Source organism: Nicotiana tomentosiformis, chromosome 2 (genome assembly GCF_000390325.3).
Source record: "Nicotiana tomentosiformis chromosome 2, ASM39032v3, whole genome shotgun sequence".
Classification (NCBI taxonomy): Eukaryota; Viridiplantae; Streptophyta; class Magnoliopsida; order Solanales; family Solanaceae; genus Nicotiana; species Nicotiana tomentosiformis.
Genome location: NC_090813.1, coordinates 34,862,496 through 34,889,203, shown reverse-complemented (window position 1 = coordinate 34,889,203; position 26,708 = coordinate 34,862,496).

Genomic DNA, 26,708 nt, shown 5'->3' with positions numbered 1-26,708 from the left:
ATATTTTATTGCAGCTTGTAAAGTTAATTGATAAATTGGAAATTATTGGAATTGAATGAGTTAATTATTTCTGCTAGTTAAAGAAAAATTATTGTTATTCCTATAAATCATGTTGATTTAAATATTTCTATTTTTAATATTATTGATCCTTAGTGAGTGTTAAAGTCGACCTCTCGTCACTACTTCTTCGAGATTAGGCTTGATACTTACTGGGTACATGTTGTTTACGTACTCATGCTATACTTGCTGCACATTTTTGTACAGGTGCAGATATGTCTAGCGGCCTTGTGGGCGTAGAGGTATGGTTAAAATGCGGGCACTTAGGTGAGTTGCATTCTATATTACTATCCGCAACGAACAGAGTCTCCTTCAGAGTTATTTATATTTTTTCTGTCTAATTTGTATTCCGGACAAATGCTGTATTTTATTTTACTCCCTAGTTAATGCTTATGCACTTGTGGCACCGGGTTTTGAGAGTGATTATGGGTTGTTTAGTAATTTTGTTGCTAAAATATTTATCACTTACTCTATGAGTTCTATCTTTACTATTTAATTGAAGAAAATTTGATTAAAAAAAAATACTAAAATGAGTAATAAAATTAATTAGTCAAGGTTGGCTTGCTTGACAGCGGTGTTAGGTGCCATCACGACCTTTAACGGATTTTGGATCGTGGCAACAAGGTATCAGAGCACTAGGTTCACTTAGGTCTCACGAGTTATGAGCGAGTCTAGTAGAGTCTTGCGGATCGGTACAGAGACGTTTGTACTTATCTTCGAGAGGCTACGGGGCTGTTAGGAGCACTTCCCTTCTTTATTCCTTATCGTGCGATTCGATTCCTTTGAGGCTTATGCCTTTGTTTCCTTCCTATTCAATCTTATACGATGTGAAGCGCTTGTTATAAATTGGGAATCGAGGAAGTTTAATGGTACTACATATGTGGTGCAGGATGTTTCTCCCTGCATATTTGATTGGGCTATTGTCGTCGCCTTACGGAAGGCCGCTCTGTCGATTAGGCTCAATATGAGTATTACCTAAGATATGAGATTTGGCATTGATTGTTATAACGATTCGTGCATTGCTATCGCACAATGTTCGTGTAATGGTAAGATGCTTGTCTATGCGTCGAGGCAGTGAATGACTAGAAAGGAGGTTTTTCTCAATGCATGATTCAGAGGTTCAATGTTCTATTTCCAGCGGAGGAAAGGCAATCGGACTATGAATGTTCAAGTTCGGGTTAATGGAGTAACGAGACTTGGTATTTTCGAAGCATGGTGGAATTTTCATCGGTAATGTGGTATCGTTGTCCTTGCTGAATGCGTTAAGTTTGTTGATGTTATGGTTTTCTTCAATTCGCCTTCGGGGCAGGGTATCGTGAAGTGGTGTCGGGGAAGCGGTTGTCAGAGGTCACAGTGTGCTATGGTTCAGAATCTTGATCCTAATATTGATAACTCAAGGAAGATGATCTCTGAGGAGGTTTAGAGTTTGCGGCAATCTGTTGGTTCAGGTGCTACAGAGATGGATTTTGATTTAAGGCAACAACTGGGCAGCGAAGTATAAGGAAGGGCATGTGAGAGGTGTCTTGCGGTGGTTAAATTTCTGGAAGGCCAAGTGTGAGAAACAGAAGTCGAGTAGTTTCTTAAAGGAGAGGGTTTGACCAAAGTGGGACAGTGGCAAGGTAGCATATGGATTATGTGATAGGATAACTACACATCCTAAGGAAAGTTGGAGTGATTTGGGATTCATGGTGGTCAGTGACTAGGTCTACAAACTTAATTTGGGATGTTGGCTATTATAATGGGGAAAGATTGGATGCAACAGAAATGATTTTGCTTGATATGAAGAGGAATGCAACATGACTTAGGGTTGGGATGTATTGTCGCAATTTTAGTAATGTCAACGGGGAGTGAACGGACTTGTATAACTGGTGAATGAGCACAGGCTCAAGGTGGTTTATTGATTTCGTAGTAATTGTACTCGGTGCAACGCTGTGGAAGATGTCGGCACGTAATTTCCACAGGTGAGTTATCTTCTGTGAGAAGATTAGCGGTTGCATGGTGTTGACGAAGCATCTACGAAGAATGTTATTGGCTATCCGGTAAGAGGTCGAATATATAAATGTGGCTAGTGATTTAGAGTGTTCGTAAATTGATTAACAGGGAGATTTCAAAAAAAAATATTGCCGGGTCGATTATGCGAGATCATGTCAATGGGGGATAAAGAGTCTTGGTGGGTTCCATAGTTATGCAATGGTAGCTCCAAGCTAAGTGGGAGAGCCCCACCGCCTACGATTGGATTATATGGTTATCTTCTTGTGAGGTTTCTGGTTATCAGCATATTGGTGGGTTATTACGACTAAGAAAAGAAAACATCAGTGGTAATTTGAGCAAATGAGTTGATGAATGTGTGATGTAATTGGCCTTATCATTTCATGTTCAGGCTTTGGGAAGACTCAGAATTTATGCTTCGTGTAGATGTAATGTACAAGGAAAGTGAGTCAGCCGAAAGCTTCTTTGAGAAGGTGTCCATGTGCTAGCAGGGCCTTGGAGTGTGATTATAGTCGAGACCAAGTCAGAGTGGGTGACTCTCAACAACGGTCTTAGTGGATTCGAAAATTTAAGTGCGGTGCCTAAGGATTTCGAGTTCGTAGTATTGTTAGGTATCGAGCTTTTGCAACAGATTATGAAAGGGGCTTGGAGTATTGTACGTTATCTTCGGGTTATAGTGTAGCATTGGAGGAATGGAAGAAAATAACTTCGGATGCATAGAGGGATTTTCAGAATAAGTGTACCAGTTGAAGATGCGAATATGCGCATAAGGAGGGTATGAGATGGTTCGTGGGTTTTGGAGACAACGTGGTCTCATGAAATGGGGTCACTTGGGGCGAGTATGGATTGAGTTCGGTATAATTGGAATGGAGCTATTGTTATTTCTAAGGAAAGTTTAGGGTAAAATTAGAAGCAGTCGGATCGGTTAGCAATGGTTGAATTGGCATGATGGTGGCAATGATCAGCTCCTTCAGCGTGTTAAGATATACATGTGATTTATGGCGGTACGTGCGAGGCTTGATGGTTGTCGTAATTGATTTTATTTGGAGGCATTCGAGTATTATGGCATGTTATGTGTAGATGGATGCCGGAAGAGTTATGGTGGTTTAGACCACTACTTGAGGATTTTATTTTCTGCGGTTATGGGAATTCAGTCACGTGTTGCAATGGCTCTCCTGAAATGAGTTAAGTAAAAGGTTGTTATGTGATGGAGTGATTAGTTTATTAGTGGATCATGAGTCATGATGGGATTCTTTCACTCTCACGTATTGGTATGTTAGGTGCGGTGAGCGGCATGGGAATTGGAAGTTGAGGATCAAGGTTACAGTTTGGTGTCGACAAGAATGTTAAGAGCTTGGATGAGCAGGAAAGGATTCGGATGGTTAGAGTAAGCTGGCATTGTCTTTAGCGTCACCTGAGATTGGGGTTATGTGTAAGAGGCTTTACGTACTGATCGCGGATTCCTGATTTGCCTTACAACATTAGTGTGGCCGGTGGTATGGACGTACAGACTTGTTACCTGGTGCGGAAGGTCGTGGGAGTGTATCCCATGGGAAGATTGTTTAAGTGTGACATGTAGTCACTTGATTGATTAAGGATTTAAAACCAAGTATGGAGATTGTGATACTATCGCTAATGTGAGAATTTATGCCTGAAGGGCACTCGGTTCATTTGGTGGTGGACTGTGAAAGTTTGTTTCGGGTTTGACCACTGTTCTTTTGTGTCATGGAAAAGGGTTATTGTGGATCCTTGAACGGTTATTAGCCCAGTGCGGTACGATAAGAATCGGCTTGAGGTCCGTGGATGGATCTAAGTGTGAATATGAGCTATATATCAAGCTGGATGTGTTCATTTCAGCATAACGTTGTTTTCGGAGGGGTCTACGGGACTTGGATGTTATTTCTGTTGTCGGCTCTTCCGTGTAGTCTCTATTGTTCCATGTGGGTTATGAGCCAGTTTCATTATTCGCACTCGTATTGAGATCCTGTATAGTTTGCGGTGTTATATGAGTAGGATGGCTCTCAAGATGCAGGTCATTTATGGCACCTTAGTCGTGCTTGAGTTTTGTAGCGTATGGCGCTATCTGATGGTATTGTGCACTTGGCGTGCTGGTGGTTGACATTCGGGTATTTCATAGGTATAATCGTTTTGGCTTGATGGGTACTTCCCTATTTATTGTCATGTGTGGATCGGGTGGCACGCCTCCACGGGTATGTTGTTTGGATCGGGTTACACGCCGCAATGGTATCATGTGTGGATTAGGGTGCACGCCGCAACAGTATGATGTTGAGTACAGCTCCCCATATCTATTCTTGTGTGTCTTATTTCTCGTGTTCTGAGGAAGGTTCATAACACCTTTTCGGTTGTTTAAATTGCTACGTGGGTTGAGTGTTCTTTCCAGAGTTCGTTTTTCCTTATGTATCACATTAGAGTTTGTGTCTTGTTGGCACATGGTGGCATCATATGAGACTTTTGGTAGTGATTGTGGTGGCTTATTACCAGAACGACTTGTACTGGGTGAGGTGAGATTTTTGGACCTGGGATCAGTGCGAACGGATTTATATGAGGCATGTTAAAGAGCAAATATCATTATTTGGTTCATAATGAGGTAATGGATCATGTTAGGAGGAGGGACTAAATGATTTGTTGACTATGCAGTTGGTTATGAATTTCTACACATCTCTTCCATCGTGGCAGTATTGCAAGAGTTGGAACATGACTTATATGTGTCATGAGGTGTGTTGTGAGCATCATATTCGTGGGATTTTGGCTATTATTATCAGAGGATGTTATTGTGTACTTTAAATAATGCGGTGCATGGTGTGAATTCAGTGATAGTATACAATCATGTAGCGGTATATCATGTAGTGATTGAAACAGTGTTCGTATGTTGGAAGCAGGCCTAGTAGAGAATTTCGGATGTTGGAATTTGGCTCTAAGGCTTATTTGCCTAAATAAAGGGAGGATCTTCAGATTTTCTCGATCTAATGCGCTCAACTGAGTTGTGGTAGCATGGGTAGGTGCACGAGGGGCAAAACAATAATTTCAGCAAACTCCGGAGTAATTCTTAGCACGTTCGAGGACGAACGTATATTTAAGTGGGGAGAGAATGTAACGACCCAACCATTCGTTTTGACTGTTAGAACCTCGTTCCCCTAAATAAGACTCTCCGTATGTGCTTTTACTAATTTATGACTTGCGGGGATGGTTGGTTCGGGATTTGGAAGTGTTCGGGTTGAAATTGGAGCACTTGGTTCCTTAGTTGGCTTTAAAAAAGGGAAGTTTGACTTTGGTCAATATTTTTAGAAAACGACCTCGGAATCGGGATTTGACGGTTCCAATAGGTTTGTATGATGATTTTGGACTTGGGCGTATGTTCGAATCGGAATTTTGGGCAACCCTGGAGCGTTTTGGCGGTTAATAGTGAAAATTAACTATTTAAAGGTTTAAGGTTCTTTAAATTTGGTTTGAAGTAAGTTTTTATGTAATTGAAGTCCATTTGGAATTTCGAGCCTAAGAATAGCTCTGTATGGTGATTTAAAACTTGCATGCAAAATTTGGTGTCATTCCGAGTAGTTTAAGTACGTTTCGGCGCGTTCGGAGTAAGTTTGAAGAATTTGAAAATTCTAAGTTGAATCAATTTGGTTTGAGGTGTGATTCTTAGTTTTGATGTTGTTTTACATGTTCCAAGGGTTCGGGCGAGTACGTTTTATGATTTCAAACTTGTTGGTATGTTTCGGCGGGGCCCCGGGGCATCGGGTGTTAACGGGATGAGGCTCGGACCAAGGTTGGATTTTTGAAGAGCAGCTGTTGCACCAGGCTTCTGCTGCAATCGCACCTGCACATAGGCAGCCGCAGGTGCGAGTTCGCAGAAGCGAGTCCCAAGCCGCAGAAGTGAAGACAGGGGAGGCTGCCACTCGTCGTAGAAGCCGAATTTTGGGCACACCTGGGAGCGCGCAGAAACGGAAGTGGGCGCAGATGCAAAGGCCCAAGTCGCAGAAGCGGACTCGCGGAAGCGGTCTTGAGGCCGAAGATGCGAAGCTTGGCCAGGCGAGGGAAACTCGCACCTGCGAGGCTTTTTCTGTAGGTGCGGAGCCGCAGGTGTGGCTAGCCCTCCGCAGGTGCAAAAATGCTGCTGGGAAAAATGGTTTAAAGGGAACGAGGCTCGGTCATTTTTAGCCCATATTTTCTCCATTTTTAGACGATTTTGGAGCATTTTGAGAGGGGATTTCAACTAGCAACTTGAAGGTAAGTTAATTCTACATACTTTGAGTTAAATGCATAGATTATGGGTAGATTATAGGAAAAAGACCCGGTCGGTCGTTTTGAGATTTAGAGCCCTGAACCCCTATTAACTGCTTTCCCCAAATCTATTTCTGCTATTGTGACTTGCCGGGATGATTCATTTTGAGTTTCAGAGTATTTTGAGACACTTAGTCTCTAAATGAGAGCTTAAGCCTTAGGATTTGGACTGTAGTCGGAACTATGTGAAGACGACTCCGGAATGGAATTCCGTTGGTTCCGTTATCTCCGTTAGGTGATTTTGGATTTAGGAGCGTGTCCGGATTGTGTTTTGGAGGTTCGTAGCTCATTTAGGCTTGAAATAGCGAAAGTCGAATTTTTGGAGTTTTGGGCCGGTAGTGGAAATTTTGATATCGGGGTCATTTTCCGATTCTGGAAGTTGGAGTAGGTCCGTAATGTTGAATATGACTTGTGCGCAAAATTTGAGGTCAATCGAACGTGATTTGATAGGTTTCGGCATCGGTTGTAGAATTTTGAAGTTTGAATTGGAGGGTGATTCGTGATTTTAGCATTCTTTGATGTGATTTGAGAGCTCGACTAAGTTCGTATGGTGTTTTATGATTGGTTGGTTTGTTTGGTCGAGGTGCCGGGGGCTCGAGTGTGTTTCGGATGCTCAACGAGTCATCTTTGGACTTAGAGAAGTGGCAGGTTTCTGGTGTTTTGTTGCAGAAAAATCCTTCATCGCATTCGCGAGAGGTGCCTCGTGATCGCGTAGAGTATCTGGGAAAGGCAGTGATGTTGTTCCCTTGTTCACAAAGGTGTGGGACCTTAAGCCTACACGTTCGTGATATGATCCTCGCGTTCGCGTAGAGGAACGGGGCAGAGGAAGCTTCGGGCATTAAGCCTACGCGTTCGCAAAGAGGTTCCTGCGTTCGCGAAGGGTCCGTCAGTGGAAGGTACGAGTTCGCGAGAGTCCCCTCGCATTCGCAAAGGAGGAATTCTGGGCCAGTGGAATATTGTTCATCACATTCGCGATCGTGATGTCGCGTTCGCGAAGAAGAACACATCTGGGCAGAATTTAAGGTTCAAAAACGAGGGTTGAGTTCATAACACAAAAATTTGGTTGAGAGCTCGGTAGAAGGCGAATTTGGGAGAGATTTGCGGAGTAAGTTTTTGGGTAATGATTCCTAACTCCTTTATGGTTATATTCCACTAATCTATGGTTGATTTCATCATTTAATTTCGGATTTGGGGTGAAACATTGAGAAACATTCTTAGGCCGAAATTTGGGATTTTGATCGAGATTTTGGTATCGGATTTGAGCAATTTTGGTAAGAGTAAACTCGTGAGTGAATGTGTGTTCGTATTTTGCGACTTTTACCCGATTCCGAGACATGGGCCCGAGGTGACGTTTTGGGCGTTTTTCCTAATTTCACGCTTTAGCTTCGAATTAATTAGCTAAATTAGTTACTCGTAGTTATATTTACATTATGAAATTTATTTGAATAGATTCGGGCCATTTGGAGTCGGATACTTATGGCAAGAACGTGTTATCGAGGTGATTTGAGCGGTTCGAGGTAAGTGGCTTGCCTAACCTTATGTTGGGGACATTCCCCTTACGATGTCTTGATATTATTTGGTGTGTGGGCGCCGTGTACGTGAGGTGACGAGTACGTACACGGGCTGTTATTGCAAAAATCTTGTTTATCCTTTTTTTAAAATCATAAATTGCTTCTCTTATGAAATTGCACTAATATGCTTAATTGTTTAGTTTAGACTAGAAAAGCATGTTTACGTGTTTTAACTGTCTGTTTGACATTCTGTGCGCTATGCTTAGTTAAATCCCTATTTCCCTTATCTGTGTTCAGTATAAATTGTATAACTCGATGCCATACCTGCCATTTCATCTTGCGTTGCATATTTAAATTGGGACAACGGACGTATTCTGGGAGATCCCCCCTGTCTTGCATATTTACTTTGGGACTACAGACGTATTCTGGGAGATCTCCCTGCACTGCATATTTACTTTAGGACTACGGACATATTCTGGGAGATCCCCCCTGCCTTGCATATTTACTTTGGGACAACGGACGTATTCTGGGAGATCCCTCAGCAGTGCATATTTATTTTGGGACTACGGACGTATTCCGGGAGATCTCCCAGCACTGCATATTTACTTTGGGACTACGGACGTATTCCGAGAGATCCCCATGTACTGTATATTCATTCGGAACTACGGGACGGTATCCGAGAGATTTTCCCACTGCGTTTACCTTGTTTTGAGCCGAGGGCTCCCTTAACTGTTAAATTTTCGAGAATTTCTTTAACTATGTTTCCGTAAATTTTACTTATATCTTTTACTGTTTAATTTATTATTTTTACTCCGGTAGGGACTTGACCTGACCTCGTCACTACTCGACCGAGGTTAGGCTTGGCACTTACTGGGTACTATTATGGTGTACTCATGCCCTTCCCTGCACATGTTTTTGTGTGCAGATCCAGGTGCGAGCTATCAGCCTCGGGGTTAGTACGTGCTACTGATTTTAGGAGACTTCAAGGTACTACTGCTTGCGTCCGCAGATCTTCGGAGTCCTTTTCTACTCCTTCGCCTAGAGACTTTCTTTATTATCTTCAGACTTTCGTATAGAGCTACATAGATTATAGCAGCTTGTGACTTAGTGATATTCCGGGTCCTGGGAAATTATTTTATATATGCCGAGTGGTACTACTCTTGGCTATTTATAATAAGTTGTTTATCTTGAAAATGTAGTGTTTCTTTATATTTTTCGCAATATTAGGCTTACCTAGTCATAAAGACTAGGTGCCATCACGACACCTTACGGAGGGATAATTTGGGTCGTGACAAGTTGGTATCAGAGCACTATGTTCATAGGAGTCGCGAGTCACAAGCCGGTTTATTAGAGTCTCGTGGATCGGTGCAGAGACGTCCGTACTTATCTTCGGGAGGCTATGTAACTGTTAAGAACAATCATATTTCTTTGATTTCCTTGTCGTGCGAGTTATTGACATCAAAAAAATTCTAAGATTCTATTCTATTCTTTCTCACAGATGGTGAGGAACCGTACCGAGAGGACCGAAGATCAGGCACCCGAGCCCCCTGTCAGAGCCGCCAGAGGCCGTGGTCGGGGTAGAGGACGACCACGCGGTGCAGCCTGAGCATCTACGAGAGTTGCATCAGAGGAGCCCCAGCAGCTCCAGCTGGAGGGCCAGCACCGGAGATCCCTATTGCTACTCCAGCCCTCCAGGTGACTTTAGCTCAGTTCTTGAGCATGTTCAGTACTATGGCTCAGGCTGGACTATTTTCGATAGCTCCCGCTACATCTCAGGCCGGGGGAGGGCACAGACTCCCGCACCCTGCACTCTTGAGCAGAGGGTCCAGGTTGATCAGGCCCTAGAGTATATTCCTATGCCCCCAGTGGCTTCGGTTCAACATGAGATCAGGGTAGCTGCTTCTGAGGCGGAGCAGCTCAAACTTGAGAGGTACAAGAAGTACCACCCACCTACTTTTAGCGGACTAGCATCAGATGATGCTCTGGGTTTTCTTGAGGAGTGTCATCGTATTCTCCGCACTATGGGCATTGTGGAGATGAGTGGGTTTCTTTCACCGCTTTCCAGCTGAGGGGAGCAGCATATCAGTGGTGGCGTGCCTATGAGCTGAGTAGTCCGGAGGAGGCAGCCTCACTCACTTGGACTCAGTTTTCAGAGATGTTCTTGCGTAAGTATGTTCCTCAGAGCCTCAGGGATGCTTGGCGCGCAGAGTTTGAGCAGTTACGTCAGGGTGCTATGACTGTGTCGGAGTATGCAGTCCATTTCAGTGAGTTAGCTCGCCATGCACCGACTTTGGTTGCTACAGTCAGAAAGAGGGTTCGTTGCTTCATTGAGGGACTCCACCCCAGTATACGGACCAATATGACCAGGGAGTTGGAGATGGACATCACTTATCAGCAGGTAGTGAGCATTGCCAGGAGAGTGGAGGGCATGTTTGCCCGGGACAGAGAGGAGAGAGAGCCCAAGAGGTCTCGAGAGACTGGTCATTATTCAGGAGCTCGTGCACCAGCAACACACTATGGTAGGGGTTTTGTGAGTCGCCCTATTCATTTAACTCTTCCAGCAGCCAGCGGTGTTCCAGCTCCTCCTAGACCTCACGAGCCCTATTATGCACCGCCAGTATCCAGTATGCCTCCTACTCGAGGTGCTATTACCGGCCAGTCTAGCAGGTCAGGTCCGAGTCAGTCTCAGCTGCCACATCCTCTGAGAGGTTGTTTTGAGTGTGGTGATACTCGTCACCTAGTTAAAGATTTCCCTAGATCAAGGAGGGGTGTACCTCCATAGACTTATCATCCTCCACGTGCTCCACCGGGTCCTCCAGCCATTCTTCCAGCACCAGCTGTCACTCTACCTCCTCAGCCAGCACGAGGTGGAGGTCGGGGAGGTCGAGGTTGCCCTAGAGGGGGAGGCCAGGCCAGGTACTATGCCCTTCCAGCCCGTTCAGAGACCGTTGCTTCAGATTCAGTCATCACAGGTATCGTCCTTGTCTGTCATAGGGATGCATCAGTATTATTTGACCCAGGCTCTACGTATTCATATGTATCTTCTTATTTTGCTCCACATTTGGGATATCTTGGGATTCTTTGAGTTCCCCTGTTTATGTATCTACTCATGTGGGAGATTCTCTCGTTGTGGACCGCGTACATCGGTCGTGTTTGATTGCTCTTAGTGGTTTTGAAACCAGAGCCGATTTGTTATTACTCAGTATGGTAGATTTTGATGTTATCTTTGGCATGGACTGGTTGTCGCCTCATTATGCTATTCTTGATTGTCACGCTAAGACCGTGACGCTGGCTATGCCAGGCTTGCCGAGATTAGAGTGGAGAGGTACCTTAGAGTATACTCCCCGTAGGGTTATTTCTTTTCTTAAGGTTCAGCGAATGGTTGAGAAAGGGTGTGATGCGTATTTGGCCTCTGTGAGAGATGTCAGTATTGATACCCCTACAGTTGAGTCAGTTCCAGTAGTGAGGGACTTTCCAGATGTGTTTCCAGCTGATCTTTCGGGCATGCCGCCCGATAGAGATATTGATTTCGGCATTGATTTATTGCTGGGCACTCAGCCCATATCTATTCCTCCTTACCGTATGGCTCCTCCTGAGTTGAAAGAGTTGAAGGAGCAGTTGCAGGAGTTGCTTGATAAGGGTTTCATCAGGCCTAGTGTATCACTTTGGGGTGCTCTGATCTTATTTATGAAGAAAAAGGATGGTTCTATGCGTATGTGTATTGATTATCGGCAGCTGAACAAGGTTACAATGAAGAACAAGTATCATTTGCCTCGCATTGGTGAATTATTTGATCAGTTACAGGGTGCCAGGGTGTTTTCCAAGATTGACTTGCGTTTTGGCTATCATCAGTTGAAGATTCGGGAGCAGGATATCCCAAAGACTGCTTTCAGGACCAGATATGGTCACTATGATTTTCTTGTCATGTCATTTGGGCTGACCAATGCCCCAACAGCCTTTATGCATTTGATGCACAATGTATTCCGGCCTTATCTTGATTCCTTCATCATTGTGTTTATTGATGACATCCTGGTATATACCCGGTCTCAGGAAGATCATGAGCAGCACCTGAGGACTGTGCTTCAGACTTTGAGGGAGAAGAGGTTGTATGCAAAATTTTCTAAGTGTGAATTCTGGCTTGATTCAATGGCATTCTTGGGCCACATACTGTCTTGTGATGGGATCAAGGTAGATCCGAAGAAGGTGGAGGCATTGCAGAGTTGGCCTAGACCGTCATCAGCTATGGAGATCTGCAGTTTCCTTGGTTTGGTGGGGTATTACCGTCGCTTTGTGGAGGGATTTTCATCCATTGCAGCACCTATGACCAGGCTGACCCAGAAGGGTGCTCCGTTCAGGTAGACCGAGGAGTGTGAGCAGAGCTTTCAGAAGCTCAAGATAGCTTTGACTACAGCCCCAGTATTAGTATTGCCTATAGCTTTGACTACAGCCCCAGTATTAGTATTGCCTACAGGTTCAGGGTCCTACACTGTCTATTATGATGCCTCAAGGATTGGCCTTGGAGCGGTATTGATGCAAGACGGTAGGGTGATTGCCTACGCGTCTAGACAGTTGAAGGTGCATGAGAAGAATTATCCACTTCATGAACTCGAGTTAGCAGCTATTGTTCACGCCTTGAAGATCTGGCGTCATTATTTGTACGGTGTTCCCTGTGAGATTTACACTGACCACCGGAGTTTGCAGTACTTGTCCAGGCAGAAGGACCTTAATTTGCGTCAGCGGAGGTGGTTGGAGCTACTTAAAGACTATGATATCACTATATTATACCACCCGGGGAAGGCCAACGTAGTGGCCGACGCCTTGAGTCACCGGGCAGAGAGTTTGGGGAGTTTTGCATATCTTCCGGCAGCTGAGAGGCCCTTAGCCTTGGATGTTCAGGACTTAACCAACCAGTTCGTGAGATTGGATATTTCAGAGCCTAGCCGGGTATATAGCTTGTGTGGTTACTCAGTCTTCTCTTTATGACCGTATCAGGGAGCGCCAGTATGATAATCCTCATCTTCTAGTTCTTCAGGATAGGGTTCGGCGAGGTGATGCCCAAGATGTGACTATTAGTGATGACGGTGTGATGAGGATGCAGGGCCGGATCTGTGTGCCCAATGTAGATGGGCTTCGGGAGTTGATTCTCGAGGAGACCCACAACTTTCGGTACTCCATTCATCCCGGTGCCGCGAAGATGTACCAGGATTTGAGACAGCACTACTTATGGAGGAGGATGAAGAAGGATATAGTTGGGTTTGTGGCCAAGTGTCTCAACTATCAGCATGTCAAATATGAGCACCAGAGGCCCGATGGATTACTTCAGAGGTTAGAAATCCCAGAGTGGAAGTGGGAGCGGATCACCATGGACTTTGTAGTTAGACTTCCACGGACTTTGAGAAGGTTCGATGCTATCTGGGTTATCGTGGATCGACTGACCAAGTCAACTCATTTTATTCCAGTGTTGACCACTTATTCTTCTGAGAGGTTGGCTGAGATTTATATCAGAGAGATTGTCTGCCTTCATGGTATTCCAGTAGCCATCATTTCAGACAGAGGTACACAGTTCACATCACGATTTTGGAGAGCCGTACAGCAGGAGTTGGGTATTAGGGTGGAGTTGAGCACAGCCTTTCACCCTTAGACGGATGGGCAGTCCGAGTGCACGATTCAGATTCTTGAGGATATGCTTCGTGCCTGTGTGATGGAGTTCGGAGGGTCATGATACTAATACTTGCCACTTGCAGAGTTCGCTTACAACAACAGTTACTAGTCCAGCATTCAGATGGCACTGAATGAGGCTTTGTATGGTAGGCGGTGCCGGTCCCCAGTGGGATGGTTTGATCCAGGCGAGGCCCGATTGTTGGGTACAGATTTGGTCCAGGATGCCCTGGATAAGGTGAAGGTAATTCAGGAGAGACTTCGCACAGCCCAGTCCAGGCAGAAGAGTTATACAGACCGTAAGGTTCGTGATTTGGCATTTATGGTTAGTGAGCGGGTCTTTCTTCGGGTATCACCTATGAAGGGTGTCATGAGGTTCGGGAAGAAGGTCAAGCTGAGCCCGAGGTTCATTGGTCCTTTTGAGATATTGTGGCGAGTTGGGGAGGTTGCTTATGAGCTTGCCTTGCCTCCCATCCTAGCAGGAGTTCACCCGGTATTCCACGTGTCTATGCTCGGGAAGTATCACGGTGATCCGACCCATGTATTGAATTTCAGCTCAGTCCAGTTGGACAAAGATCTATCTTATGTTTAGGAGCCAGTAGCCATTTTGGACAGGCAGGTCAAATAGCTCAGGTTAAAGAATATTGCTTCAGTAAAGGTCCAGTGGAGGTATCAGCCGGTCGAGGAGGCGACTTGGGAGACCGAGAAGGATCTGCGCAGCCAGTACCCTCATCTTTTCACAGTTTCAGGTACGTCTTTATACTCGTTCGAGGACGAACAATTATTTTAAGAGGGGGAGGATGTAACGACACGGCTGGTCATTTTGAGATTTAGAGCCCCGAACCCTTGTTAACTTCTTTCCCCAAATCTATTTCTGCTATTGTGACTTGTCGGGATGATTGGTTTTGAGTTTTAGAGTGTTTTGGGACACTTAGTCCCTAAATGAGAGGTTAAGCCTTAGGATTTGGACTGTAATTGGAACTATGTGAAGACGACTCCGAAATGGAATTCCGTCAGTTCCGTTAGCTCCGTTAGGTGATTTTTGGTTTAGGAGCGTGTTCGGATTGTGTTTTGGAGGTTCGTAGCTCATTTTGGCTTGAAATGGCGAAAGTCGAATTTTTGGAGTTTTGGGCCGGTAGTGGAATTTTTGATACCGGGGTCGTTTTCCGATTGCGGAAGTTGGATTAGGTCCGTAATGTTGAATATGACTTGTGCGCAAAATTTGAGGTCAATCAGACGTGATTTGATAGGTTTTGGCATCGGTTGTAGAATTTTGAAGTTTGAATTGGAGGGTGATTCGTGATTTTAGCATTGTTTGATGTGATTTGAGAGCTCGACTAAGTTCGTATAGTGTTTTAGGATTGGTTGGTATGTTTGGTCGAGGTCCCGGGGGCTCAGGTGTGTTTCGGATGCTCAACGAGTCATCTTTGGACTTAGAGAAGGCAGATTTTTGGTGTTTTATTGTAGAAAAATCCTTTATTGCGTCCGCGAGAGGTGCCTCGCGATCGCGTAAAGAATCTAGAAAAGGCAGCGAAGTTGTTCTTCGTGTTCGCGATATTGTTCTCGCGTTTGCGAAGGTGTGGGACCTTAAGCCTACGCATTCACTATATGGTCCTCGCGTTCGCGTAGAGGAACAACGCAGAGGAAGCTTCGGGCATTAAGCCTACGCGTTCGCGAAGAGGTTCCCGCATTCGCGAAGGGTCCATCAGTGGAATGTACGCGTTCATCAGAGTCCCCTCACATTCCCGAAGGAGGAATTTTGGGCCAGTGGAAGATTGTTCATCGCGTTCGCGATCGTGATGTCGCGTTCGCGAAGAAGAACGCACCTGGGCAGAATTTAAGGTTCAAAAAGGAAGGTTGAGTTCATAACACAAAAATTTGGTTGAGAGCTCGGTAGAAGGCGAAATTTGGAGAGATTTTCGGAGGAAGTTTTTGGATAATGATTCCTAACTCCTTTATGGTTATATTTCACTAATCTATGGTTGATTGCATCATTTAATTTCGGATTTGGGGTGAAAAATTGAGAAAACTTCTTAGGCCGAATTTTGGGATTTTGATCGAGATTTTGGTATCGGATTTGAGCAATTTTGGTACGAGTAAACTCGTGAGTGAATGGGTGTTCGTATTTTGTAAATTTTACCTGATTTCGAGACGTGGGCCCGGGGTGACCTTTTTTAATTTATTTGAATAGATTCGGGCCATTTGGAGTCGGATACTCGTGGCAAGAACGTGTTAGCGAGGTGATTTGAGCGATTCGAGGTAAGTGGCTTGCCTAACCTTGTGTTGGGGACTTTTCCCTTAGGATGTCTTGATATGATTTGGTGTGTGGGCGTCGTGTACGTGAGGTGACGAGTACGTACACTGGCTGTTATTGCAAAAATCCTGTTTATCCTTTTTTTTTAAAAACATAAATTGCTTCTCTTTTGAAATTGCACTAATATGCTTAATTGTTTAGTTTGGACTAAAAAAGTATGCTTACGTGTTTTAACTGCCTATTTGATATTCTGTGCGACATGCTTAGTTAAATCCCTATTTTCCTTATCTGTGTTCAGTATAAACTGTATAACTCGATGCCATACCTACCATTTCATCTTGCGTTGCATATTTAAATTCGGACTAGACACGTATTCCGGGAGATTCCCCCTGTCTTGCATATTTACTTTGGGACTACAGACGTATTCCGGGAGATCCCCCATCACTGCATATTTACTTTGGGACTACGGACATATTCCGGGAGATATCTCCAGCACTGCATATTTATTTTGGGACTACGGACGTATTCTGGGATATCCCCCAACACTGCAAATTTACTTTGGGACTACGAATGTATTCCAGGAGATCCCCATGTACTGCATATTCATTCGGAACTATGGGACGGTATTCCGGGAGATTTTTTCACTATGTTTACCTTGTTTTGAGCCGAGGGCACCCTTAACTGTTAAATTTTCGAGAATTTCTTTAACTATGTTACCGTAAGTTTCACTTATATCTTTTACTGTTTAATTTATTATTTTTACTCCGGTAGGGCCTTGACCTGACCTCGTCACTACTCGACTGAGGTTAGGATTGGCACTTACTGGGTACCATTATGGTGTACTCATGCCCTTCCCTGCACATATTTTCGTGTGCAAATCCAGGTGCGAGCCATCAGCCTCGGGGTTAGTACGTGCTGCTGATTTTAGGAGACTTCAAGGTACTACTGCTTGCGTCCGTAGATCTTCGGAGTCCCCTTCTACTCCCTCGCCTAGAGACTTTCTTTATTATCTTCAGACTTTTGTATAGAGCTACATAGATTATAGCAACTTGTGACTTAGTGATATTCCGGGTCTTGGAAAATTATTTTGTATATGCCGAGTGGTACTACTCTTGGCTATTTATAATATGTTGTTTATCTTTAAAATGTTGTATTTCTTTATATTTTTCGCAATATTAGGCTTACCTAGTCGTAAAGACTAGGTGCCATCACGACACCTTACAGAGGGATAATTTGGGTCGTGACATTATAACCTGTAAATCTTGAAAATCAAGGGTTTAGATGAAAAACTTAGGTTTTGACAAAAATGAGATTTTAACCACGAAAATGGTTATGGAAATTGTATATTTGAGTTCTTGGGAATATGGGTAACGTTTTTCTCTGAAAATTTACGGAATCCGGGCACGTGGGTCCGGGGTGAATTTTAGAAATTTACCATTTTTGGATAGAGTAATTTATTTAATAGTCTAATTTTGAATTTTCGAACATGAATTAATTATTTTATATAACATTTGGATAGTTTCGAATTTTTTGGCACCGAATTGGGATTTTTACGCGACGTGATCGGGAAGTGGGATTTGAGACAGGGTAAGTCTCTTGTCTAATCTTGTAAGAGGGAATTTACCCCATAGGTGATTTAAATTAATAATTATTGCTAATTGTGGGGGCTACGTACGCACGAGGTGACGAGAGTCTTTGCGTAGCTACTAATATTGCTATGTCCGGGTAGTTTATGACTCAAATCATGAATTTTTTGTGATAATTATATCCTTTATTTAATTAAAGTATTAGAATTGTACTGTAAATTGTTAGAGAAAATAGTAAGAGACTGAAATTTCACATATTTGAATTCTTGCGCAAAATATTTATCTGTTAATGAAAATTGTACATCCTTATGTGTTAATCTTATAATATCTTCTCATTCCGGAGGTTTATAAGAAAATGATCTCCTTTCTCGTGGAGCCGGCCGAACGCCTCGGCAGTATAGATGCATCTATGGATCGTGTCGCACGTCCCTCGGTAGTGTACACAACACTCTGGATCGGGTCGTACGACCACGACGGAAATCGTACCTAATAATAATAATTACACGATATCTTGATATTTTATTGCAGCTTGTGAAGTTAATTGATAAATTAAAAATTATTGGAATTGAATGAGTTAATTATTTTTGCTGGTTAAAGAAAAATTATTGTTATTACTATAAATCATGTTTATTTCAATATTTCTATTTTTAATATTATTGACCCTTAGTGTGTGTTAAAGTCGACCTTTCGTCACTACGTTTTCGAGATTAGGCTTGATACTTACTGGGTATATGTTATTTACGTACTCATGCTACACTTGCTGCACATTTTTGTGCAGGTACAGATATGTCTAGCGGTCTTGTGGGCGTAGAGGTGTAGTTAAAATGCGGGGACTTAGGTGAGTTGCATTTTATATTACGATCCGCATCTAACAGAGTCTCCTTCAGAGTTATTTATATTTTTCCTGTCTAATTTGTATTTCGGACAGATGTTGTATTTTATTTTACTCCTTAGTTAATGCTCATGCACTTGTGACACCGGATTTTGGGAGTGGTTATGGGTTGTTTAGTAATTTAGTTGTTAAAATATTTATCACTTACTCTATGAGTTCTACCTTTACTATTTAATTGAAGAAAATTTCGATTTAAAATACTAAAATGAGTTATTAAATTAATTAGTCAAGGTTGGCTTGCCTGACAGCGGTGTTAGACGTCATAACGACCTTTAATGGATTTTGGATTGTGACAAATATCAATAATGATTTTGGCCTAAATTGTATCACTTAACCACCAGAAACCTCAGTTATCATACAAATGAACCTTATATCTTTATGAGTTACTATAGATAATGGAAGCAATAATTTTTTGGATAATATAGCACCGAACCTTAGTAGTTTTATTTTGAAAAGTATCATGTCCCAAAGCAGCAAATATCTGAGGTTTTTCTTCAATGTTACATAATCACAATCATCCAGACTCATCTTATCTATATTTAACATACATATCCAAATCTCACAAAGTTAGTGGAGTAAATCTCACAAAGATAAAAGCTCACTACAATCTTTACAGTGAATCAATCACAGATCTTTTGGAGCAATTATAAAGTATTTATTCTAATTCAATCCAAAGAAAGCGAAGACAACATAGAATGGACATTCCAAATAGATCTGAAAAAGACTAACATGTGACTTATTAAGAAATCCTCAATATGAAATAACAGCTACAACAACTTAAAAACATTTGTAGGACTTGTTGAGACAAAGCTCAATTTTAATCACTGATTTGTCCCTCTTCTTGCTGAGTGAGAGTTCTTTTTAGTAGCAAAATAGAAGATCTGGCATTGCACGTGGAAGCACACCTAAAATTGCATTCGTAAAAGTGAAGCAGCAAAAATGATACTTCAATTAAAGATCCTAGTCTTTATTGAATTACTCACACGAAATGATTATTGATTGATCAATCATCACTACCTCAATTCCAAATTAGTCTAGTATACTATATATATGTATCATCTATGTTCACTTCGTCCTATTTAGAAGCACGTGTATACACATTTGTAGTGGCAGACCTGATTTATCATAATGGATTCGTTACTCTCGACTCTGACCTTTTATATATAGGAAAAGTTCTTTTGAATATAGTAATAGAACCAGACACACAAGTTGTGAATACAGAATCAGTAAATACCCTGGCTCTTTCCTTTTCAAAACATAAATTAGTGATTAATATTTTCTAATTTCTTTAAAAAAATATTAAGTGTTAAGATCTTCATGGGTACCTGTTCTCCCAATATAAAGACCTTAGGAGTGCAGAAATTTTCATCAAGAGTAGAACCTAGAACATCACTCAGTATCACTTGTATAGAGTGTTTACCCGAAAAATTGGATAGAGTTAAATTTGTGTATGGTTCTAAGAATATGTGATATAATTCGATACAAATCGTATAGAGAAATAGAAATACGTGTATTCTTGACTATGAGAATGAAAATAGTGAGAAGAAGAACGAATAAGATAAAGAAAAATAAACACAAGGGGGATATCTTTCAATATGAGAAGAAATCTTTTGTTACAATGTGTCTCTGCTTACCATCCATCCCCCACTTTATAGTAGAGGGATCATACTTTATATACAACAATAAAAAATACGTAGTGCAGAGCCCATGATGTATTGTCTTTTTCCTACTTCCCGGCAGAATTTTCTCCCTTAGTGCTGCTATAACGGCCTTGTCTGTGAGCTTCGATACTGACTCGAACTCGATATCGAGTCAAGCCATTGGCCTTGACTCGAGCTCGATCCTGACTCAGAGTCTTGATATTCGGGGTGGGTGATGGTCGGTCTGTGCATCTCCGACAACCTTTTGCCTCGTGGTTCGATTTGTTCATGGGCCCGATAATGATACCGAACTGACCCTTGATCGTACCTGGAGCTCGAATCCTGAAGTCCCTTTCTTCGGACCTCGACCTGACCTTACGTAGATACCTTTCGATCGAAGTATTGCCGTGTCAATCAATCCGTACGACTGACTTAATCGGTTCTGACCGTACACCAATAGTCCCCTCATTTCTTGAAAAAGGATGTGGCGAGAAACGATATGATTTCCCAATAGCTCGATCAGATATATACTGACGTTTACATCGATCCCGACCATGACGTATGTGATAGATATCCCATCAGTTCGGTTTTACCAAGGCATTTAATGTGTCAGACAGTGGTTGGCCACCTCTGATATTGAACAGTCATTGCTTCAACCTATAAATAGTCTTTCCTTCCATCATTCATACTTTATGTCTTCAATCTTCCAATTTTCTTAAGTTCTTTTTCGTCTCTTCTGAGTTTTCTGCCTGTAAATCTGTGAGTTTTACTGCAAACTCTTTCTTAAAACACCAAATACTTTCGTTCTTTGTTCACGAAATTTTAAATGGCAAAAATGTCTAAAACTATTCCGCAAAAAGAGACCGCTTCTTCATCTCGACCTGTTGGTGGCGAGGATGTGGAAGAGCCCTGCCCTGAGGAATTCGTTCCGGTAGGGTGTTCGATTGTAGGAAATTTTAAAATTGAAAAGCCTTCTCCGATACCTGGTCGGTGTGAGCCGATGTCGGGGTATCAATGTTCAATTACCGAAAAAGTTCTCGATAAAGTCATACAAGAATGCAACTGGGATAATAAACTCGTAGTAATCCCATCGCTTGATGAATCAATTACTACCCACGTCGAAGGGTTCTTAAGTGTTTACACTTATCCTTTCACGTTGGAAACTTTAGACCCTATCATCGTTGCCTTTTGTAAGAGGTACGATGTGACCCTCGGCCAAATTCACCCTTCCTTTTGGAGGATAGTGATTCTTCTTCGATTTTTCTCGAGCAAAGTCGAGGGGCGTATCTTCACCCTCGATCATCTTATGCGCCTTTACAGTCCCCAACTTTATCGAGGAGGGTTGATCAAGCTTGCTCGCCGAGCAACCAAAGTGCCATTCTAAAGCATAGACGAGACCCGGGATCGGGGTTGGATGGGCCGTTTTGTTCGAATCAAAACCTCGGACCTGATCCCTGCCGATGACTTGCCATTTCCCGAGAAATGTAATATGAGCCGTGAGTGAACGTTTCTCTTTGACCGTTTTGATTTTGTGATTGCCTTTTATTTTGTTGATCCATTTTTCTTTCCTTATAGCCGTAGCTCGAATGCCGGAACCGATCCCTGATCTTAGACAATAGGTCGAAAGTCTGGTGTTGCAGAGACCGTACTCCGAGCGTGCTTGGGTCGAATTATAAAAGTGTCGATGGGAGGCCCGCAGTCATGGTAAATATTTTTGTCAATTTGTCTCTTCATCGGTTTGTATGGTAAATCTCCCTCTTCCCTTTTATAGGACTCGGGAAAAATGTAGTCATGAGGCCCCCATCTGGTGGCGAAGAAGTTCCTGTCCTGAAGCAGGTAAAAGAAAGGAAGAGAAAATATGTATCGGGCTCCCCGAGCTCGGAGAAGAAGAAACCGGCGAAGAGATCTCGAAAGCCGAAGGGGGGCTCTGGTGTTATGTCTTCAAAAGTGGCCCGCCATTTAAGGGACGAGCCCGAAGAAGGAGAGGAGAATTTAGCCTATGTACGGGATAATGTTGTGATTCAACAGTCCTCCAATTTGGTGGAAGCAAAACAGGGAACCTTGGCCATAATCCCAGAAAAAGAAGAAGATGAGATTATCCCTTCTCGAACTAAGATGATTGAAAGGGACACCGAGGGTGGATCTTCTCGGGCAGTAGAAGATATTTCAAGGGATGAGTTCGGGATAGTTGATATTGGCGGATCCCCTCAGATTTCGGATACCATGATTCGAGAGGCCGTCATGTTAGAGGATCGGTCCTATGAGGGTATTCAAGAGTCCGCCGATATCCATGGTTTTCTGGAGGGGCTCGAGTCAGGTGCCTCGGAGGAGGTTACCGGTTTTGGTGGAATGCCGTTACCCAAAAAAGCATCGTGGTCGGGTTCTACCGAACCTTCATCGATTCATAAATCGGTGGACCGATTTTCGGCCCCGAGCATCGATCCCGACCGAAGGCGGAAGATAGTGCTCTTTGTACCTGCGGATACCCGAATTTTTTCTTCCCCTGTGGAGATTGCCAGCTACCTACGGTCCTTGGTGACCGAAGAAGATCAATCAATGATGAATGCGGTGACTGATGCCCAACTTCGATCTGCGAAAGAAAATGTTTTGGGGCTGATCGAAAAGATGAAAGAGCTTCAGCATCGGTTGGATTTGGCCACTTCAGATAAAGCAGATTTGGCCAAAGAACTTGAAGTGGCCAGATCTGAGGTGATCGAAGCAAATAAAAGAGCTGATGCCAAAGTGGCTCAGTTCAGGATCGATGTCGAGGTTAACCAAGCCAAAGCTGAAAGCATGGTCGAACATGCAAAATGGCAAGCTCGGAGAGAGGCTCTCGAGGAGGTCAGAGCTCAGGGCTTTGATATTGGGGCCAAGATTGAAGTCGCCAGGGCGGAGGAGAACAAAGCTAGGAGGTTGGCCTTTCCTAAGGAGGACTCCGATGACTCAAGGGTGTCTGAAGATGAGGACGATGCCGAGAATACGGCCTCCGATGAAGATTGAGTCATTTAGGGCCTTAGGTCGTTTGCTGCGTTCTTTCGATACCGCTTTCGATTTTTGTATAAAGAACTTCCTTTTGGCAGAGTAGCCGCCTCTGTACAAAATATTTGTAAATATAAATCTTTCTTCCTTTTGAAGCAAAATAGCCTTTCAAACTAAATAGATAGTTTGAATTTTAATCTCTGTTGCCCTCGGGCCTTGTGGGTAGTCCCCTTTGCTTTATCGGGCTAGAACATCCTTCAGCTTAAATAGTCAAGTGTTCATTTGAATTCGAAGAAATGAGTAGTTTTGCTTGAAACAATGTAGCCCGTAGACGTAATGGTCGAGTGAGTGCTTGCTCGAACTCGAAATAAAAGTAGCCCATAGGCTTAGTAGCCGAGTGAATGATTCAAACTCGAAATAATACAGCCCATAGGCATAATGGTCGAGTGAGTGCTCGCTTGAACTCGAAATGAAAGTAGCCTGTAGGCTTAGTAGTCGAGTGAATTATTCGAACTCAATGTAATGTAGCCCGTAGGCGTAATGGTCAAAGTAGCCCGTTGGCTTAACGGTCGAGTGAGTGCTTGCTCGAACTCAAAATAAAAGTAGCCCGTAGGATTAATAGTCGAGTGAATGATTCGAACTCGATGCAATGTAGCCCGTAGGCGTAATAGTCAAGTGAGTGCTTGCTCGAACTCGAAATAAAAGTAGCCCGTAGGCTTAGTAGTCGAGTGAATGATTCGAACTCGAAATAATGTAGCCCGTAGGTGTAATGGTCAAAGTAGCTTGTAGGCTTAATGGTCGAGTGAGTGCTTGATCGAACGCGAAATAAAAGTAGCCCGTAGGCTTAGTAGTCGAGTGAATGATTCGAACTCGATGTAATGTAGCCCGTAGGCATAATGGTCAAAGTAGCCCGTAGGCTTAACGGTCGAGTGAGTGCTTACTCGAACTCGAAATAATAGTAGCCCGTAGGCTTAGTAGTTAAGTGAATGATTCAAACTCGATGCAATGTAGCCCGTAGGCGTAATAGTCGAGTGAGTGTTTGCTCGAACGCGAAATAAAAGTAGCCCGTAGGCTTAGTAGTCGAGTGAATGATTCGAACTCGAAATAATGTAGCCCGTAGGCGTAATGGTCAAAGTAGCCCGTAGGCTTAATGATCGAGTGAGTGCTTGATTGAACTCGAAATAAAAGTAGCCCGTAGGCTTAGCAGTCAAGTGAATGATTCGAACTCGATGCAATGTAGCCCGTAGGCATAATAGTCAAGTGAGTGCTTGCTCAAACTCAAAATAAAAGTAGCCCGTAGGCTTAGTAGTCGAGTGAATGATTCGAACTCAAAATAATGTAGCCCGTAGGCGTAATGGTCGAGTGAGCTCTTGCTCGAACTCGATCCTGTTTGCATAATAAATCTTGAGCATAGAATATCGGTAAAGAAGAGGGCTTTCTTTGCAAGTCATTATACATGTGTTCATGTTTTGCGTCAGGGCTCGGGCCAACTACATAAGCATGGTTCGTTTTGACCATTTGGCTCTTACAACGTTTCCTGTTGAGACATTGTTTGTCATGAAATAACGAAGTAACTTTCTCTGCACCGAACTTGATAATCATTACAGATGCGTTCAATAATAAAGCCCCCCAGTATACGAGGTTGATTTTAAAGAGGCCTCGGATACTCAGTAGTAGTATCGTTTCCGCTATATGGCTGGTATCGATCTCTGGTCGACTTTTGCTTGGTAGTTCTTTTCGTAACGGACCTAGAAATCAACTGGTCATCTTCGACTCTTATTTTGGATTGATATCGATTGTGCATATCGGTCCAAGTAATAGCTGGGTACTCGATCAGATTTTGCTTCAGCCGCCGTGAATCCATCGAGCTCTGCTCGTTTAGACCTTGAGTGAAAGCTTGAACAGCCCAATCGTCTGTGACTAGTGGTAGATCCATTCGTTCCATTTGAAAATGAGATACGAACTCCCTTAGCATCTCGTTATCCTTTTGTATTACCTTGAACAGGTCCGCCTTTCTGGTTTCGACCGTTATGGCTCCGGCATGTGCTTTTATGAAGCAATCTGCAAGCATAGCAAAAGAATCAATAGAGTTAGATAGTAAATTATGATACCATACCATTGCCCCCTTTGACAAGGTTTCACCGAATATTTTCAATAATACAGATTCGATCTCATCATCTTCCAAATCATTGCCCTTGATGGCACACATGTAAGAAGTGACGTGCTCATTGGGGTCGGTCGTTCCGTTATATTTGGGTATTTCGGGCATACGAAATTATTTGGGGATTGGTTTTGGGGCTGCACTCGAGGGAAAAGGCTTTTGAATGAATTTTTTCGAATCTAGCCCTTTTATCATTGGTGGAGCTCCCGGGATCTGATCAATCCTGGAATTATATGTTTCTACTTTTTTATCGTTGGCATCGACTCGTTTTGTGAGTTCCTCGAGCAATTTAGTAATTTCGGGAGTAGTCCCTGATTCTTGCTCATTTGACTTCATTATGGCTGGTTCCGTTCTGTGGGTGATTTCTCGAAGCGGATTGGGCTCCTGCCTTCTTTGTACCTGAGTTTGGCTCTGCAACTGAGCTATCGCTATTTGCTGGGCTTGTAACATCTCGAAGATCATCCGTAAGCTTACTCCGATCTCCTTCACGTTATGGGTGTCTCGAGCTACGGATCGAGTTCCACCCTGAATGCTTTTTTCCGGTTCGGAATATTGTTTCGCCTCAAGAGCCACTTGTGAATTGACATCCAGCGGTACTTCGACTCGGATTTCAGGTACTTCAACTCAAGCTTCAGTGACATCGTTAAATGGCCTTCCGGCCCTGGGTATCAAGTTATTGGTTTCGTCTTGAAGGCCGGCTTCGTGGTCGATAGGTAAAGCCATCAATCGAGGGTTTGCTATTGCTGATTTGAAGTTGTGAACTTGTGTGTATTGCGAATTTGTATCAAACAACCACTGTTACCCTTAGCCCCACGGTGGGCGCCAAACTGTTTACCCGAAAAATTGGATAGAGTTAAATTTATATATGGTTCTAAGGATATGTGATATAATTCGATACAAATCGTATAGAGAAATAGAAATACATGTATTCTTGACTATGAGAATGAGAATAGTGAGAAGAAGAACGAATAAGATAAAGTGAAATAAACATAAGGGGATATCTTTCAATATGAGAAGAAAACTTTTGTTACAGTGTGTCTCTGCTTATCATCCATCCCCCACTTTATATTAGAGGGATCTTACTTTATATACAACAATAAAAAATACGTAGTGGAGAGCCCATGATGTATTGTCTTTTCCCTACTTCCCGCCAGGATTCTCTCCCTTAGTGCGGCTGTAACAGCCTTGTCTGTGAGCTTCGATACTGACTCGAACTCGATGTCGGGTCGAACCATTGGCTTTGACTCGAGCTCGATCCTGACTCAGATTCTTGATATTCGGGGTGGGTGTTGGTCGGTCTGTGCATCTCCGACAGCCTTTTGCCTCGTGGTTCGATTTGGTCATGGGCCCGATAATGATACCGAACTGACTCTTGATCGGACTTGGAGCTCGAATCCTGAAGCCCCTTTCTTCGGACCTCGACCTGACCTTACGTAGATACCTTTCGATTGAAGTATTGCCGTCTCGATTAGTCCGTACGACTGACTCAATCGGTTCTGACCGTACACATAGAGGTTATCAACACATAGTATGAACAAACCTAAACATTAAATGAGTAATTGAATTTTAAATTTAAGGGACAAATCACCTCTTTAGATTCAGGGTAAGCTATATACGTAAACGGTAAATACTTTGATTCACAGAACCACAAATCTTATTTATAATGTTATAAAGACATC